The sequence below is a fragment of the Cygnus olor genome, chromosome 18, assembly GCF_009769625.2.
Source record: "Cygnus olor isolate bCygOlo1 chromosome 18, bCygOlo1.pri.v2, whole genome shotgun sequence".
NCBI lineage: Eukaryota > Metazoa > Chordata > Aves > Anseriformes > Anatidae > Cygnus > Cygnus olor.
Genome location: NC_049186.1, coordinates 8,501,533 through 8,518,641, shown reverse-complemented (window position 1 = coordinate 8,518,641; position 17,109 = coordinate 8,501,533). Strand labels below are relative to the sequence as shown.

Here is a 17,109-nt window from a genome sequence, read left to right as displayed (position 1 = left end):
TGCAACACCATGCCCCAAACACCGTGTTAGGCTGTCAGGAGGCACTTAAAGAGCCTGTCTCACGTTCAGAGCAGCCACCAACCTAAATGACTATGGGAACAACAACAGGAATTAGATTATTATTATGCTACACCTCAGAATTTAAGGGGTCAGCTGCCGAAACACAGCAAGCCCTTGAGAACATTAGAGCTGGGATAGCAGATAACTCAGCAGCAACCCGTGATTACACTTTAGAACCACGTCAAATATTTCACTAGACACTGTATTCACAGGACCCAAAAAGTTAAGCTCAAGGTGTGCTCCCACACATGCAACCAGACTGGTTAATCAGTAACTGAAGCAAAGCTATCCCATTCCCCTTGCTGTTCTGGCACAGGAAGCGCTTTGCTTTGCAGCCTCTGCACATGGCCGAGAGCCCCGGCACGGCAACTGCTGCTGAGAAGCATCTGCACATCAGGTGCCTTCTTGGAGACTTGTTGCCATTTGCAACAGTTCTGCTAGTGACAAAGTTGAAAGAAGCCTGTTCAAAGAAAGTTTTAAACTGCTTAAAGGCTGCCATGTCTAGCATGGGAACAGCTCAAGCTCCTCAGTTTGAACAGCCACAGCCCCCTTCACCCATCGTGAGCAATATTCCACACTACTGGACATCTCTGGGGGTGACACTATGCTCTTCCACCCACACCTGAAATCCGCAGGGCCACAGGCAGAAAGCCCCTCGCATTGCCAACAAGATCCCACTTCATCCTGGAGCCGTGCTGAGGACCAAGGAACAATCAGGGGAGGGCGATCCGCCGCCAGCAGCAGCGAGCAACCCCACATTGTCACCATCTGACAGGAGAAAGCCCGTTTTTAATGGGAGCAGCTACGATAATATATCAAAAGGGATTGAAAGCACCACAGATTCTGCTGAAATAAGGGCTTGAACCCAGGTACCACAAAGCCCACATTTGGGGCACCAACTCTCAACCTATTTCAGAGCATTCCCTCATCCGTCCTGCCTCCTTAACATCAGCCAAGTAACAGGAGGTTTTTTCCAGAGAGACTGTTGTTTGGGCCCCCAAAGGCCCCTAACCGTGTAAACCTGCTGGAACAGACGAAGATCACTGCTGTTATCAGAGCAGCAACACAGAGCTGCCAACCCAGGACTGTCACACAGCATCTCCTGCCCCAGGACAGACACCACAGGTGGCTTCCTCACAGGACAGAACATCGTGACATCCCGTCGCTGTCTCGGAGGATGCACCCAGGGACCAAGACCTGCTGGCACCTCCTACGCTCCCGCCGCCCAGAGCTCCAGAGGAAGGTCTCTGCCGTGAAATGCTCTCTTACCCTGCCAAGCGCGTGCAGCGCAGGCCCCGAACCACCGGGCCCCGTGGGTCAGAGGCAGGAGCAGCCCGGGCGCTGCACGGGGGCTGCAGGCGGTGCGGGCAGTGAGGGCAGGCCGCCGTGCCGGGCAGCCGCTCACCGCTGGCGCTGGCTGTGCCGGCGGCACCCTGGAGCCAGCACGAGGCGCTCACAACCACGGCTCGGTGCGGAGAGCATTCACGAGACCCAAGCACACCGCCGGCAGGAACCGGCCGGGCACCGGGAGCCGCCCGGGACGGCGCAGGGCCCCTCCAGCACGGCCACCCACGGGCTCACCACCATTCCCCACGGCTCGGCAGCGAGCCCCGTCCCCGTGTAACCGATAAAAAAAGGCCGGGACGGCGGTACCGGCCCCAGGGCCGGGCAGAGGGCATGGATACTACCAGCCCCGGGCACGGTGCGAAGCCCCCGGCCACGGAGCCGGCCGCTGCAGCCCGCCCTGCCGCCGCAGCCCCGGTGGGGGCTCCCGGTGTGCCCGGCGGCACCGAGCCCCCCGCCGCCGCCGCCGCCTTACCGGCTCCGCTCGGCTCCCTTCCGCCCCGCGCCGCCGCCGCCGCCCGCACCTGGCCCGGCAGCTCCAGCCCGGCCCCGCCCCGCCCCGCCGAGGGGCGGCCCCGCGGGCGGCCCCGCCCCGCCGTTGCTGGGCGACCCGGGGGGTCCGGCGGCGCCGGTCGGTACCGGGGCCCCGCAGGTCCCGGGCCTGGTCCCCTCACGCTGCGGGCCTGGTGGGGCGGCTGCCCCGGCGCTGGGTGACCCGGCGGCCTTGGCCAAAGGCGTGTCCCATATTGCAGTGTCCCAGCTCCCGCTGCCTTCAGCACAGCCCCTACCAGCCCGTTGTAGGGCTCCGTCTTCCTGCTCACGCCATGCTCTCTGGCCCTTGTGCCCATGAAGCGGTCACAGGAACGCGTCCCGCTGTCTGACTCAGTTCGTCCCAGGGTGCCATGTCCCCACAAGGCTTGCTTCTCCAGGCCCAGGACAGTGTCCCGGGCAGTGGCATGGACACAGGGTGTGCTTCCAGCATAAGCTGCCTGGTTACCTCGCTTCAGACAACCCCGGGATGATAAAACACAGGCAGCTTCCCCCGTGATGGTGGTGCTACTCAGAAGCATCCTCAGAGCTGCAAAGCAAACCAGGTCCAGTGAGGAGGTGCCATTTGTCTGTCCCTGACTTTATCCCTTCAGTTATGAGACAAAGAAGCAAACCAAAAAGGCTGAGAACGCTCACACAGACTTCGTTCTTTGAAATTTGCTTCACTTCTGAGAAGTTGTGTAACTTCCTTTTTCACCACGCCTCACAAGAATTGTGTGCCCTGCGCTGCCTGTCAACACGGACCTGTTTCTGGGGGTTTGCAGCAGAGGCCTCACAGCCGGGGATAGGTGCAAATAAACATTTTCTGCAAAACCTCAGTCAAGGAGCCAGGCTCCAGCCACACTGAGTGTCACAGCTGCCACCAGAGCACGATGTGCGACAGAAGCCCATCCTGCTGAGCCAGCAGACAGACAAACACCTCTCCCGACCAGAAGCAGCACTGGGACAGGACAGCGTCTCATGCCCCTATCCTGCTGCCACTTTCCAAAACCTGTTTTTAAGGTTAATTTTGGGTGTTTCAAGACAGTCACACGGAGCTGCTGGGGGTGCGCTTTGTCAACAGCGCTTAAACAGGGACACTTGCATCCTCTAATCTTTTGGGTTTTACTGTGCAGCATCTGCAAGACAGGAGGCTTGCCAGAGAGGAGAGGCTTGCCGGCAGCAGAGAATGAGGAAACAAGAAGCAGTGGGTAGCGGGTATCTGCCTGCCCCACACAGCTATCTCCAGCTTCACATCTCTTGTCCCAGGCACTGCCGGAGCCTGTCCTCATCTTCATCACACCCAATGATTTCTAAATGTAAAATATTGTTTAAAAATAAAAAATAAGAAAAAAAGGAAGAGAAAAGAAAGCGTGTGGGACCCAGCAGGACTCCCAGCAGCTGCAGTGTGGCTCTGAAGCCTGAATTACATTACCAACAGCACCACGGCTCCAGGCAGCACATTCTGTGCCACTGCCCACGAAACGAGAGGCTTGCAGTGGAGCAGAATTAAGCCCTTCGTGCTCGTGTTCCCAGTGAGCCTGCTCACCAGCAGGGCAGAGAATCAGGTCTGTGCAAACGGCTCAGTGCAACTCCACAGCACCTGCCCGACCAGTGCCATGATCCAAGTGTGCACTGCACAGCAAAACCCTTATTGAGGAACTGCACCAAGTGCTGCGCATTTTGCTGGGGATTGGTCAGTACAGCTGTTAAATGCCTGTCTCCTGATTGTCTGCAAAGCCCAACGCCTGGATTACAAAGCCCTGTCTTTAAGCACACAGTATTACAAAATAACTCTGGAGAACTTGAAGGGCACGTTGTTCTTCACAATGGCTTTTTTCTGAGTGACATTTAAAAGAAACAGCAATTGTATTCTGATTTCACAGCCATTTATGCAGCTTACCTGGTTTAACTGAGTTAGTCCTGGTGAGGAATGGTGTAACAGGGATCAAAAAGTCTTCCCAGCCCTCTTTCTACTCATTGAATTAACTTAATGGGAAAGCCGTTATTACAAGATAAGAGCTGGGGACCCTATCACTGCTTATTAAATAGGACACTTCTAAAATCTGTCTCCTCTCAGTATTCAATCTGAAAGAGGTGGTTGTATGGCAAGGATTCACTGCTGAATAAATAACAAACATAAATAAAACAACCACACGCACAGTACGTTTTTAATGGTTTCCCAACAGATGTAAGAAGTGTTTGAACTGTTGCACTGATCAGGCAGTATCACAGCCCATGGGGAAATGGTTCCGGATACTTACAAAATATTTAGTGAACACAGCTATATTTTCAATAACTTGTGATGAGCAAAATGTGAAATAAATATTTAACAGGTAAAGAAGCAACAGTGGAAACTACTATTATAATAGAGATGTTAAGAATATGAGTACAAATGTTTGGTACATACACCAACCAAAAACATTACTGTGCATGTTGGGCAGGGCTTTGGCATTTATCACACCGTAATAACTGAGAAGGCATAAATGTCTCATTGATTAAGTGTTCCTCGGTAAAGGTCCTAGGAAATGTGCAGTTTTTAGATAATCACTTCTTATTAAGAAATGACTGTATAAAATCTTTATTAAGTAGGTGCTTGCAGAAGCATGCAGAGGAAATTTGGGCAAAATATTAATCTTCCGGGGATTAGAGGAAGATTGCTAAATAACTAAGTGCCTAAATCACACGCAGTGCTGATCCCAATAGCACTGAATGCCAGGGTGCCTGCCGAAATGTGTGTCTTCTGGGCACGAAATGCAGAGAAGGGCACGCTGCTGAAAGGGTTTACAGCAAGGCAACCTGCTGATCTTGTACAAAGCACTGCACTTTCTTTTGGAGCTGTTTGGAACAAAGGCTGGCACCTCCTCTGTTGTTCCAGAGGCAGAATCCTTCCTCTGAATCTCAGTAACGCATCGCTCACAAGCTAGTCGCCCTAATGACAAGAAACTGGAGCTGAAATGTGAAAACAGAGACTAATTAATAATGAAGATAATGAGATCACCAGAACATATAGACCAAACCCGCATCTTAATTATCTCATGAAAACTGGCAACTCCAATCACACTTCAAGGGCCTTTCATCATGCTCTCTGTGATGAATATTGCTGGATATTTTGCACAGACACTTCTGTAAAAATACCTTTTGTGTGTGTTTTTCCCCTGCAATAACATCCAGCCAAGTTACTACTGCAGATAAGTGCTCTGCTTGAAAATGAGATATTGCAGGCTAGTAATTACAGTTGGTCTGATCTTCATCTCATCTACTAATCTGATTTTGGAGTGCCTCCTTTGAAGCAAATGCAATGAGACTGGTGTGAATTACTGTAGTATTATAATGAATCCCATGTATTATGGCAGAGCAAACCAGGAACACTCCCTAATTAAGCCAATCTCTGCAGAAACACAGGGAACACACAGTCCCTGCCCCAAAGATCATACGGTCAGAACCTGCAAAGACAGACTTCAAGACAGAGAAGAGGGGACAGAGTGAGTGCAGAAGGAACCTTCTCCTCACTGCAGTTTGTTCCGGTGACTTTTTTAGAGGTGAAGTCCGGAGGTTAAGATAAGATGTGGAGTAAAAGTGTGGAGCTGCTGAATGAAGACTGTAGGAAGGGGAAGCAGGAGGTTGCACAGACAGCACAGAGCCTTTTCAGAGCTCTCTGCCGTTCCTTCCCTGCCCTCCCCACCCCTGCATCCCTGGCCAAGGCGAGGAGGCCAGTTCCACACTCCAGCAGCATGGGAACATTGCTCTGGGTGGAGCAGGCCCATCTCACCCCCACTCCCAAAAATCAACCCCCCAAGTGTCTGCAGAGAGGCTTACTTTAGTAAGGAAGCAGCTCTTTAGACTACACCATAGGTTAGACCACGGGGGGCTGCTCTCCCTGTGATCCCCGTTAACATTAATAGGGGCAGAGTGCTTGCTTGTCTGCTATGCTCACCAATATGGCAGGCAGCTGGGCAGATCAAACAGCATGGGTCAAGCAAAGGGCTCGCACCAGAAGGTCTCTGCGCAGAGGAGAGCGCTGAAGGCAGGATGGGGCCGGCTGAGGGCCCATTAGCATCAATTCCTTGGGCCTACAACAAAGTTGGACCTAACTACTGCACGCAATTATAGTATAAAGACATTTCAGGGGACTTATCCATCGCTCTCTCTAGAGATGAGCTGCTTGCAACCTTTTTGACACTGGTAGGTAACATTTTCTTTGCTTAATGAGGCTGTACTGGGACAGATTCTCTGCATTTCTCCAAAAGCCTGAGGGACTTAAGTCAAGAAGTGCAAATCCAGAGGCCAGATAACGGAACAGCACATACAGCCCCCTCCAAAAAGGGGGCTCATTTTTTGCTCATCACTGCAGCTGTACCATTAGGTTTTTCATATTGAGCTCTGAAGGCATCTCATAACAGCAGCTGTTAATCCACATTAGAGCACCTTTGTCAAAAGCATTACAAAAGTATGCCAGGCACGCAATCTGTTCTATTCAGCCTTTGTTGAAATGCCCAATAATAATAAAATAAAACAACAAGTTATGAGAGCAAATTCAACGGAAAAATATGTACCCTATATTTTAGAAATGGGCCAGGAGAACTGTGCAGAATGAAGGCATGGACACGGGCACCTCACAGATGAGAGCACAGCAGGCAGCAAGCAAAGTCTGAGCGTCCCCTCAACTACTGCAGGGCTTAAACCAAGGTGGAGCCAAGCAGCTCCATGCTGCACCAAAAAGACGTAAACACATTTACTCAGCTGTCTGTGCTGTGGCAAATTAACTCTGTTCCTCTGAGGCCAGAGTGACTGCAGACTTCATTGGCTCTTTTACTTGAGCAAGCAAGTGGCCAGGAGCAAGGCGAGCCTGGAGACATGGCCAGGGCAGCAGGATCTGACAGCCCCCTTGATGGATGTGATGCTCTGCTGGATTGTGCTGCTCTGTAAAAAGGCAGGCTGTTGGCTGGAAAACACCTTTTGATAATTTCAGCTCTGAGCATGCTTTAGTGACATGTTTTTTGGCTTTTAGTCCCTACTCTGTATAATATAACCACTTAGAAGAAGAAAAGAAAATAAAAAGAATCAGCTGGCCAGGACAGGAATAATTCATGCTTGCCAGCGGCTATTATTTCTCACATGGCACATGGCTAACAGCAAGGTTGCAGAACAGAGCATCCTAAAGCAATGAAAAACCCATACTGAGCTCACGGGTGCAACTTCAGTCCCACTGCTTGTGTGTGTTGCTGCATCTCTTTAATCACACGATCATGTGCTATTTCCCATTGCTCTGCATTTGTTCAGGACACAGGCTGGATGGTGCTCAATTTATCAGCAAGTATTCAGTATCTGCCTTAGTCTCTCTGATCAAAGTGCAGCTTCATGTCTTATTTACGGCTACTACTAACAGCTTGCTCTGCACACACAACTATTTATTTCTCCCCAAGCTTTCCTGTGGTGTTCATCACTTTGACATCTGAGTGCTTTGCAAAGATTAATTCATCTTCATAAAGCCTCTTCAAAACGAGAGAAGATGGTATTCCCATTTTGTAGATCAGGAGCTGTTGCGCAGACAGATCGAGGTCACGCATATCTACTCATGATAGGTCCTAATATGAAATGTCTCAGATCTAATCTTCTTTAGATGTCTTCAAATATAACGCCAAAACAAAAAGCTTCTGATTGTATGTCGAAACAGAGCTCTGACTGGCTTCTTAGGAAGCCTGGTAGTACAAGAATGGGAGAGGCTTAGGAACTGTAAATGCTGGTCACCAGTAATAAGGATGAAAGCTTTCTGAACACTGGTCTCGGGAATACTGAAGAACAATACAGATAACCCAAGTGAATATAAAAGACTTCATGGGTCTTCAGTGAAGCAGCAGAATATACCTTGAAAAAACATACACAGAGGAATTTTTCACTTCAGTTTATAACAGTTTATAACACAGGACCAAATCCTGAGAGCACAGATAGCTTAAGGTAAGAGGAACTGCAGTTTCTCTGCGTTTCTTGGGGCCTGGCCAAGCCAGGACAAATGCCGAGCGCTTTGTAGTGCAGAAGACCACCCTGGGAAGCACGGCTTTTGTTTTATTAGTGTGTTAAAAGCATCTGTGGATCAAATGTGCCAGTATCACTTTACACCACGAAAATGCTGCCCAGGGGACTCTCAAGACTCATCTTTTCAAACGTTGATACCTTTGTCACTTTTAATAAAAGGCAGCTACAAAAACAAAGTGGACCATGTGGTCTCAATGAAGCGGAGAACATGGCAATCAATAACAGAAACAATCTGCACTTCCTTGCTGGGAGAATTTGCTATTAGCAACAACATCTATAAAACAAGACATCACTCAAGACCTCCCTTCAATTTTTCTTGGGACAATGAGCCCACTGTGCCCAACGCACATCTGTGCTTATGGAGATTTTCAAATCCAGGACAGTGTTTAGACTGATAACACGACCGTGCAACATATGATGATGATGATGGACTGGAGCTCATGGGATGCTTGACCCTCCCTCTTTTATCCCCAGCTGGGCACTTTGCTGACTTAAAAGAAAACTTCTATGACAAAAATGATGATTTTTTTTTAATGCAACAGATATTATTTTCTGGTGTACTTCCTGGTTTTTCTCACATGCCACCAAACACCCAGCTGGGTCAGCACCTTGGTCTGTCTAATACAGCTCCTCTCTCTGTCCCTGGTTATTAGCAGATGGATGGGGAAAGCGAACAGCTAGGGAAGAATGAAACATGGGGAGGGAAGCGACAGGGAAACAAGAAGAAGCCTTTTTAATGCTATCCCTAAAAGACACCAAACTGTGCCACAGCAAATGCCTTTTAGTTGAGACTTCTGATACATCTCAGGCCCCCAGGCTGCATATGACTTAGATCAGTTAAATTTTATGTGGATCGTTGTAGCTGAGGCCATTAACCTTCTCCGTCTTATCACTCAGGCGCCATCTCCGTGCAGCAGCACACAGGAACCGGGGCTCCATGCACAAAGAGGGCTGCGAGCTGCCTTCCAGCAGGGGAAGCACACCCACCGGGAGCAAGGTGGCCCTGGCTCAGCCCCCAGTGCTCTCCATCAACACTGAGCAGGAAGTTACTTGACAGGGGGACGAGAATGTTACAGAAATGCAGGAGCTGAACAGTTTGCTGTGTTGGGCCGTTTTCATGAGATTAAGCTGACACGGACCTGCTGGCACCAGAAGCTCCGTGACTCTGCTGCCTGCAGAGATCTGTAACCTGCAGCCCAGCGCTGAGCGTGGCAGCAACGTGCCAGCTACAAGCCAGCTGAGCTCCCACCTTCCACTGTCACCCGTGGCTGTGTGGTGACAGCACAGTGCGTGCTGACAGCACAGTGCGTGGTGACAGCCCCGACGTCCCAGCCCCCTGCCATCTTGAGGTCACCGCAGACGAGGGACATGAACCAGTCCATTTCCCACTACTCTGCCCTGCCGCGACGCTGTGGCACTCGGCTGCATGCCTCATCTTCCACTTCTTGGCAGATTCCCAGCGCTTTGCTTCACAAAATAAGGAACCAGATGTTTTCAGTTCCTTCTGTCTGGGAGATGCTGCAACATTTGTGAGCAGAGGAGCGGGCCTGTCATGTTAAGCATGCTTCAGTAATTCACGTTAATAAAATCGGCTCAAAGTTACGGCTGCTGCAAACTTGCATTTATATCCTGGTTCAGGATCACTTTTGGTTTTAGGATCTTGGGTCATAGAGGAACTGAGGAATGGGCTCAACCACACTTAATTCTATCCAGAAACAGAATTTTCATTCTTGGATATGGCAAAAAAATAACCACCACCAAAATATTAACATATGAATGGAAAAAAACGTTGCTTTCTGTCAGTAATGCCTACAAAGCATTTCAGGGGCTTGGTTGGGTCCAATCTCAGTAAGAAACATACAGATTTTAATTTAAAACTCACACATGGATAGTCATATCAGCTGAAACATGAATTGTATTCTAACCTGGATGACCCACTACAGACATCAAAACCATCCAATTTCCAGCCTGGGCCATCCCGAGCACATTGCTCTACCTCTGTGGTTTGCGGTTCCTATTCACCACCCATTTGCATTCTTATTGAAATCCAGCAAGCCAGTTACTTCATCAGCTCTGCATCGTTGCAGGAACATACAGGAAGTCAATTTTCTGCTGCACCAGAGAATGACAACTCAATACTCCCCATGACATTTCATTCTGGTGAATTTTAATCTCATAGTAAGAATTTTTGTTTCCCTAAGAGACCAGAGCTGCTAGCCACTGCTGTTTTGTTTTTTTCTTCTCAACTCACAGATGCATAGCAAGGAGAGGAACAGTAGCAAGAGACAAAGAAAACACGATTTTTGCCATGGTGAAGGCTGTGCTTTTGAAAACAAAAATGGCCTTCCGCAACCTCCAGGGAGAAAACAACAGAGAATAAAGAAAATACAGACAGAAATCTTTTCTTATCAAACCTTGCAACCAGAGTCATGCCCTCTTCCTCCAAGCCTCACTTGCTCAGTTGTCAGATCCTTTTCTCAGTATTTTATTATTTATTTTTATATTCTAAGATGAGCCAAGGCCTGGCCCAAATGCGAGGCTCCTTGAGAGCACAGTGCTGTACCGTGACGAGCCAGCAGCATGAAAACCAGGAGCTAAGTCAATACAGTTCAGTGAACAGGGGGAGAGAGAGCAGCAAAAGGGATTCAGTTAGAAATGCAGCATCTACAGACAAAATTGTTTTTCCTCGCTCTCCTAGCTGCTTTGCCTTGCCCTAGACAAACACTCCAGTATTTTGCTAACTGTTGCACCAAGATTTGGAAGCTAAAGCCTTCTTAAGGTGTTGCCCAGGTGAATGGAACTAACGGGACTTGCCTTGCTGTCCTGGCATTTCACACCAAAGTTTAGAAAAGTCTGGTTAGAAAACTCTGCCTTGATACTGCAGCAAACTGCTCTACAAGCACCATGCCAAACTGGCTACCTAATATGGAGATGAGAAAGCAACAGAGGTTTCTCTTGTACAGTCCTTTCATGTTCTGCCCTTTGCTCTGGCTCAGCCAACAAGAGGCACAGCCTCTCTCGGGACACAAAGATCCCAGCCCACAAGACATAAAAAACATTTCTGTGCACGGATTGCCTCCTCACAATAACCTCATTATCACAGCTGTCAGTCAACGGGACAAGCCAGCCACTAGCATGGGAACTACTGATAAGAGATGCTCACCCTCAAACGTGTTCGCTGCCCACAACAACACAAGGGACGGCAGCTTTAAGGCAGCAACAGGCTGCTCGCAGCTGGAGCGCGAGTCTGGGTCCTGTCTCCTCACTGCCGCAGCCGGGACGGAGCAGAGGACGAGGTTTCCTTCAGCCCTGCGCCATGCTAGCTTGGCTGCAGTGTGTAGCCCCTTTGGTTCTGCACCAAACTGTCACTCGAACGGACGTAATTGTTTAATAGCCAGATCCACACCCTGTCATTCAGATTTACATCCCACAACAGTGATGTCTTGTGATCAGACCGCAAAATCTAAGGGCTGTTTTCCTTACAGATCTCCCAGTTCAGAGATCTTGCATCCACTCGCTGTCCCCCTTTACAAGTGGCTGTCCAAAACCTGAGTATTATTAATCACTCACTTGCTATGTGGCCTCTCTGTGTTTTATGCAAGCCTTTGACTTCCCGATGAAGGGTAGTTATATCCCGAATCACGCTGATGTAAAGCTGCATTCATCACTCATATTCAGTTCCACCTCAGTACTCCTCAGCCTCTGTTCAAGACAAGGAGAATTTGGCCCCGATTTACTGACCTGAACCATGAAGTGATTTTTAAAAGTTTCAGAACTTTTTTTTTTTATAATTTTTAAATCAGCTGAAACATCTTTCCCAAGGCAGTGATGTTCAGAAACCTACCGAATGCCCTGAACATTCAGTGCCTGAATCAGAAACTGTAACAGATGGACTCAGAGGGCTTCTTTAATATTGGCTATTAATAAGTGCACATGTTCACAATGACAAATGCAATTTATTTTTAGTCTCTACTGGGATATTAGCCTGCTCTTCCTCAACGCTTTTTGTCAAACTCCCTGCTTTGAGACGAAAGCACCGAGGCGAGAGCTCCTCCAGCTACGCAGCCAGCCAGCCCCGAGCTCTGCCCACCAGCCCTGCAGGGTCCGACCAGCTAACGTGTGGCTGCCCGACCCCCTTGCTTTATTCCTCCCCCAGCATACAACCATACGCTTATAACTTAGGACTGTTTAATGACTGCAGCTTAGTTAACTCAGAATTACTTGTAGCGTAAGTCACCTCAGCATTAGGCCTCGCTACTGAAACGACTGCATTAACTCATGATTCCGTGAGGTAGGAAAGCCTGGCTCTGTAGATATAAAAACACCATGAATCCAAATGGCTTTGTGAAAGTCAATTCTTCAGCAGTTACTTTTCAGAGAAAAAACTGGGAACCTGTGGCCATGTACAACCCATCGGCAGCACCATGCAGAGGCCGTCATCTCCCTCCGCCATGCCTTTCCCTCCCAGCTCCATCCCAACACAAACACCTCCGAAAGCCCACGAGGAACGACCTTGCTGTGAACCTTGGCAGCAAGAAATGCAAATATTTTGAATCTGATTCTTGTGGCCATTTCACTAAGTTACACGCGCAGTCTTAACAGTTCCCAGAAGAACACTGTGGTAAATATAAACTGCGGTAACAGTTTGACAAATGTCAGCTGACGTAAAATGGACCTATTGTTTGTGTTTAATTAGAAGCAGTCAGGATTTCATGTCTGTACTTTGTGGTTTCTTCTGGGATCTTTGCTTTACTTTCTGTATATCACAAGTTTATTCCAAGAAGAGATCATTTTTAGACTGAGAGCACCAGAAAGAATGTGGGGAGACCTGGGGTTATTGCACTTGCAGCTCAGAAGAAACAGGACCGTGCCTTTGAAGCCAGGCTTCGTTACTTTGCTAACATACCGACCTGGGATTTTCTGCAAGCAGCAGGTTATCAGCCACAGAAACGTGCTAATTCTGTTACAGGCTGGGTGGCACCTTTTGCTTGACAAGGTTTTTCTGGGGGGTTTAGTTGGGTTTTCTTTGCCTTTAGACAGGGCATGGTGATTTACCCAGTCAGTCACCCCTGGGGCTGCGATGAAGTACCTAGCTGGGATGGATGCTGCGCGAGGCTGAAATTACCCTCAGCCAGGAAATATTTTCGTTGTGCGTCTGGCTTCGCTCCTTCCTCCTCCCTGGGCAATGGGCAGCTACTGGGAGAGAGCATTTCACGTGATTAATTTTCTGCTATGGCAGAGAGGATGCGTTTCCTTCTACATCTGTGTTTTTGTTCACTGGTGCTCAGACAAATGACTAAGCCGTGGGCAGTGAGCGGAGCGACAGCGGCGCTCTGGCTCCTGAGCACAGCACAGCCGTTACTTGCGAGGGCGGCTGACTGGACCGATTGTCTTTCCTTCCTAAGCGGCATTAGCATTTTATCATTAAATCATAGCTAACATCACAATAAAGTACATCGCAGAGCTCCTCAGCTGAAACCAATTTTTCATCTGCTGCTTCTGGGAAAAGCGATGGTTCTTTGACATGCACATTTGCTAAAGCAAGCTGCCCACCAGGTCCAGGCACCCTGCGATACAGCAGCGAGCACCAGCACTTCTGCCAAAGCCTGCTCTAAAATCTACCGACAGCAGTAGCAAACCTTCCTTTGACTTGTACGTAAAGTCTCTGTGGTATAAACCCCACATGTAAAGTCACAGTGGGAAAGTGCCCTTCAGTCCAGAGATAACACCCCCCCTCCATCCTTTGCAGAGCTGGCTCGGGGGATGCTCAGCACAGCCCTACCTCTCTTTTCCACACCTTTTCAGTTCTCCCATGCTTTAACTGCTTCTACTTTACATTTGGATGACCAAAGCTCAAAAGGGGAAAAAAAAAAAAGAAAAGAGTTCAAAGGCTTTGTCAAATCATGGTGTAACACTAGGCAGTTTCGCCATGGCAATCACACATCTTACAGCTAGACAAAAGGAAAATGAAGGAAGTAATCACAGTGTCCATACAGGACCACTGCTGTTAATTATCCCTGCTGGGGGGAACCCACCCTCTGCTCCCACCCTGGTGGCTCAGCCCAGGGCAGGCAGAGGCCATGCTGACAGCCCAGGGATGGATCTGCGTGATCAGTCACTATCTGATGTCTGGCATTGCTCAAGATTGGCTTCAGCTGACTGAGCGCAGACATTTAATGCCACTTTGAAGCCTGAAGATAACCAAAGCATTCACACAGATGGGACACAGCCCCTCCAGGAGAGCGAGGCCACGCAGCAGTGCCGTGCGACTGCTGGTACAGGCATGCAGAGGACAGAGGCTACAGGTGAGAAGAGACAGCACTGTGTCAAGATGCGAACATCAATTTGTCTTTGCAGTCAGCTGGGCTTATTAGGGTGGCTGTGTAGCTGAAGCTACACACACCCCAGTCAGAGCCATCACCCTTTTTAATATCCTGCACATACTCTGAGCTGTTTCACCCATTCTCCTCTCAGTCTCTTCTGAAAGGTGCAACTGAAGTGGAGTAGCAACAGCTGAGTTTCTCCACCTGAAACTCGGAGGAACACACAAGAACGAGACCCAGGGGACACTCCATTCAGGCTGCAAACACTGCTGTCACCCGGGAACACCCCCACAGCTACACAGGCTCCTCTCCAGCCAGTTATTGGATTACAACTTTGGGTTTTTATGCTGTGTGAGATCCGAATGAGCCTGCTTAATCAGCTAGTGAGGTGACACTTCCTCCTGTAAAGACCTGAGAAGTACTTCCCTGGCAGTACGCCTTTCCTCTGGGAGGTCAGGCTGGATCCCTGACTTCTGAAGTGCTGTTGGCAGTGGGAAGATGAAGCAATAACAAATAAATAAATAAATAAAACAATAAATAAAACAAAACATCAGGACAGTTGTTATTTCCATCTAAACTTGACAGGACATCCTGCCTGAAAAGGAGGTCTCGAGGAGCTCCTGCAGGCTGGCCCACTTCAACCCCTGACAGCAGGAGGCTGAGCCCCAAACCTTGGCTCCCTCCAAATACGCACTAGGTTTAATTGCTTGAGGTGATTGAGGAGTGACAAGTGATTCTTAAAAGAGGTGGCGCAACATGCCTCAGACACAGAGTTAAGCAAAAATGCACCAAAAGAGAGACATTACGTACTATTCCAGGAAGCACACTGAATTACCTGCCATGCAAGACTTCATGGGACTGGAGTGGTGCTCAGATCTGGGATATCCGAACTGCATGGACTGAGTCCCCCCGGCCCGATTCTTATCTCCTTTACACGTAGCTTTCTTGTCTCCCTTACTAATTTCTTATCTTCCAGATTCTTTCCATTTTTTTTTTTTGCTAAGCTGCATTTAGCAAGTACTGTGGAAAAATGGCACAGGAAAACAGCCAGCCACAGCCACGTGTGATTTTTGCTTTGATGAGTGTTACAAAACATCCCAGGTGAAATACTTCACAAGGCTAAGAACCCAGCTGCCACCATCTCACCTGAACGCACTGGCACCTTACTTGGGAAGAAGCTGGAAGCATCTCCTGCCCCTCTTGTATACAGCAGATCCCAAAATAAGAATTTCTGGACAGTCTCTTATGCAGCACGCAGCTAGGCAAAGCCAGTCTTGTTATTTCCAGCAGGCAGGCTCCGTTGCCTGGAAAAGCAGCTTTAGTTTGGCATGAACGAAAGCCAATGACTAAAACATTGTATGAAATTGATTTAATAAGGTTCAATGATTGAAACAGGAAGGATTTCCTTTAGCAATTTGTTACAGGCCAGATTCAGCCACTACGACCAGCTCTGCCATCAGCCTAATTGAAATCTGTGCAATGAGTGGGGGCAACAATCTTTGCTCTCAATTAACTCTGAAGAAAAGTTGAATTTTTTTTAAATCATTCTCATTTATCAGCTCTTCTTTCATCTGATTTTTAAAAAGGTCTGGATATTTATACAGCTGTTCAGAATATTCAGAGGTACCATAATTCACAGATGTCATTTCACCGCTATTAAACTGAATGTTTAAAAGCTAATTAGAGATCAGGACGTAATTCATATTTCATTTGGAGGGAAGCAGGCAGGAATCTCCTACAAATACCCACTGCCAAGCCCCCATCTAGTCGCAGCCCAGCTGGTCAGGCAGCCCGCCCTGCCTTCTGGCTGCAGACTGAATTGGGTCCATCTGGCATCTCCTAGATTTTGGTTACAGATATGAGAAAAAAAAAAAACAGTTCTGCCATCGTTTCTTACACTAACCAGCACCTCCTTTGGAACTACTCCTTATGGTCTAACTGAACTTGTTTGTAGGGAAAAGTAACACCTCACGGTAGCTAAGTGAATCCCTTCAGCCCAGATACAGCGAAACCTGGGGACAACCAGACCTCGGATTAGGTCTGTTGCCTACCACCTCCCGGCCACGTTCCAAGGCCTCGGTGCACGCTGCTGACCCTTGCCTGGCTGCCCTCGCTCTGAGAGCAGCATTGTGTCTGCCGCCACCCCGACGTGGCTCCCGGTGCCTTGTGCAAGCAAGGCACAGGGCTTGGAGCGACTGGGGCTCCAGGGAGGAACCGCATCTGAAGCTGCAGAAGGCTTCATGTGAGAAACTTCTTCTTGTAAAAATGCCTCTATTAATAAAACAGTAGGAAATGCAGAAAAGAAGATTTATCTCAGAGTAAAATGTTTCTCTGGGAGCTCCCTGAGGAGTCAGCAGCAGCTTGTTACGGAGCTAACATGTCTTTTACTGCCGCAGCCACATGAATAAGAAATATTTCAGCATTAGGAGCAGTTAAGAGAGGCACAAAGCAGGAAAGCTAGGCAAGCAGAACAAGTGGCTCTGAGTAACAAAACTCACAGCTACTGGAAAACCTTCTGAAAGGTTTTGAGTCTGAAACAACCCATGACCTAATTAGGTGGTACTGTTACTGGAGAACAGAGCGAGGAACAGAAGGACAGGAGGGGGACACCAAGGGGAGGAGAAAGAGACAGGCCTAAATACTTGGCCGACCAGCCCAAGGGAGAGCTGACCAAGGCTGACATTTATTTAACCAGCACGAGCACTTGGTGAGGCACGGGGGAGGCGCAGATGAGAGGGGTTTTGCTCTGTGCATGTGGACAGTTTCCTCACGGAGTGCGTTACGCAGAGATGAACGAGGTAAATGGGCAGGCACCATC

At 48.7% G+C, this 17,109-nt stretch overlaps 1 protein-coding gene across 7 annotated transcripts in view; it reads right to left on the bottom strand.

Annotated features, from left to right (window-relative positions):
• Positions 1-17,109, bottom strand: part of RAB11FIP4 (RAB11 family interacting protein 4) — a 125,474-nt gene that overhangs the window by 30,940 nt on the left and 77,425 nt on the right. Inside the window, exon 1 of one of the 7 annotated variants that reach the window (XM_040530308.1) lies at positions 1,880-1,951. The exons of 4 other annotated variants lie outside the window; for them this stretch is intronic. The gene's annotated coding sequence lies outside the window, so the exon portion shown is untranslated. Of the gene's footprint in view, positions 1-1,329; positions 1,535-1,879; positions 1,952-17,109 lie in introns of those variants that run through there. 2 more of the 7 variants (XM_040530315.1, XM_040530312.1) reach the window with 2 other exon arrangements.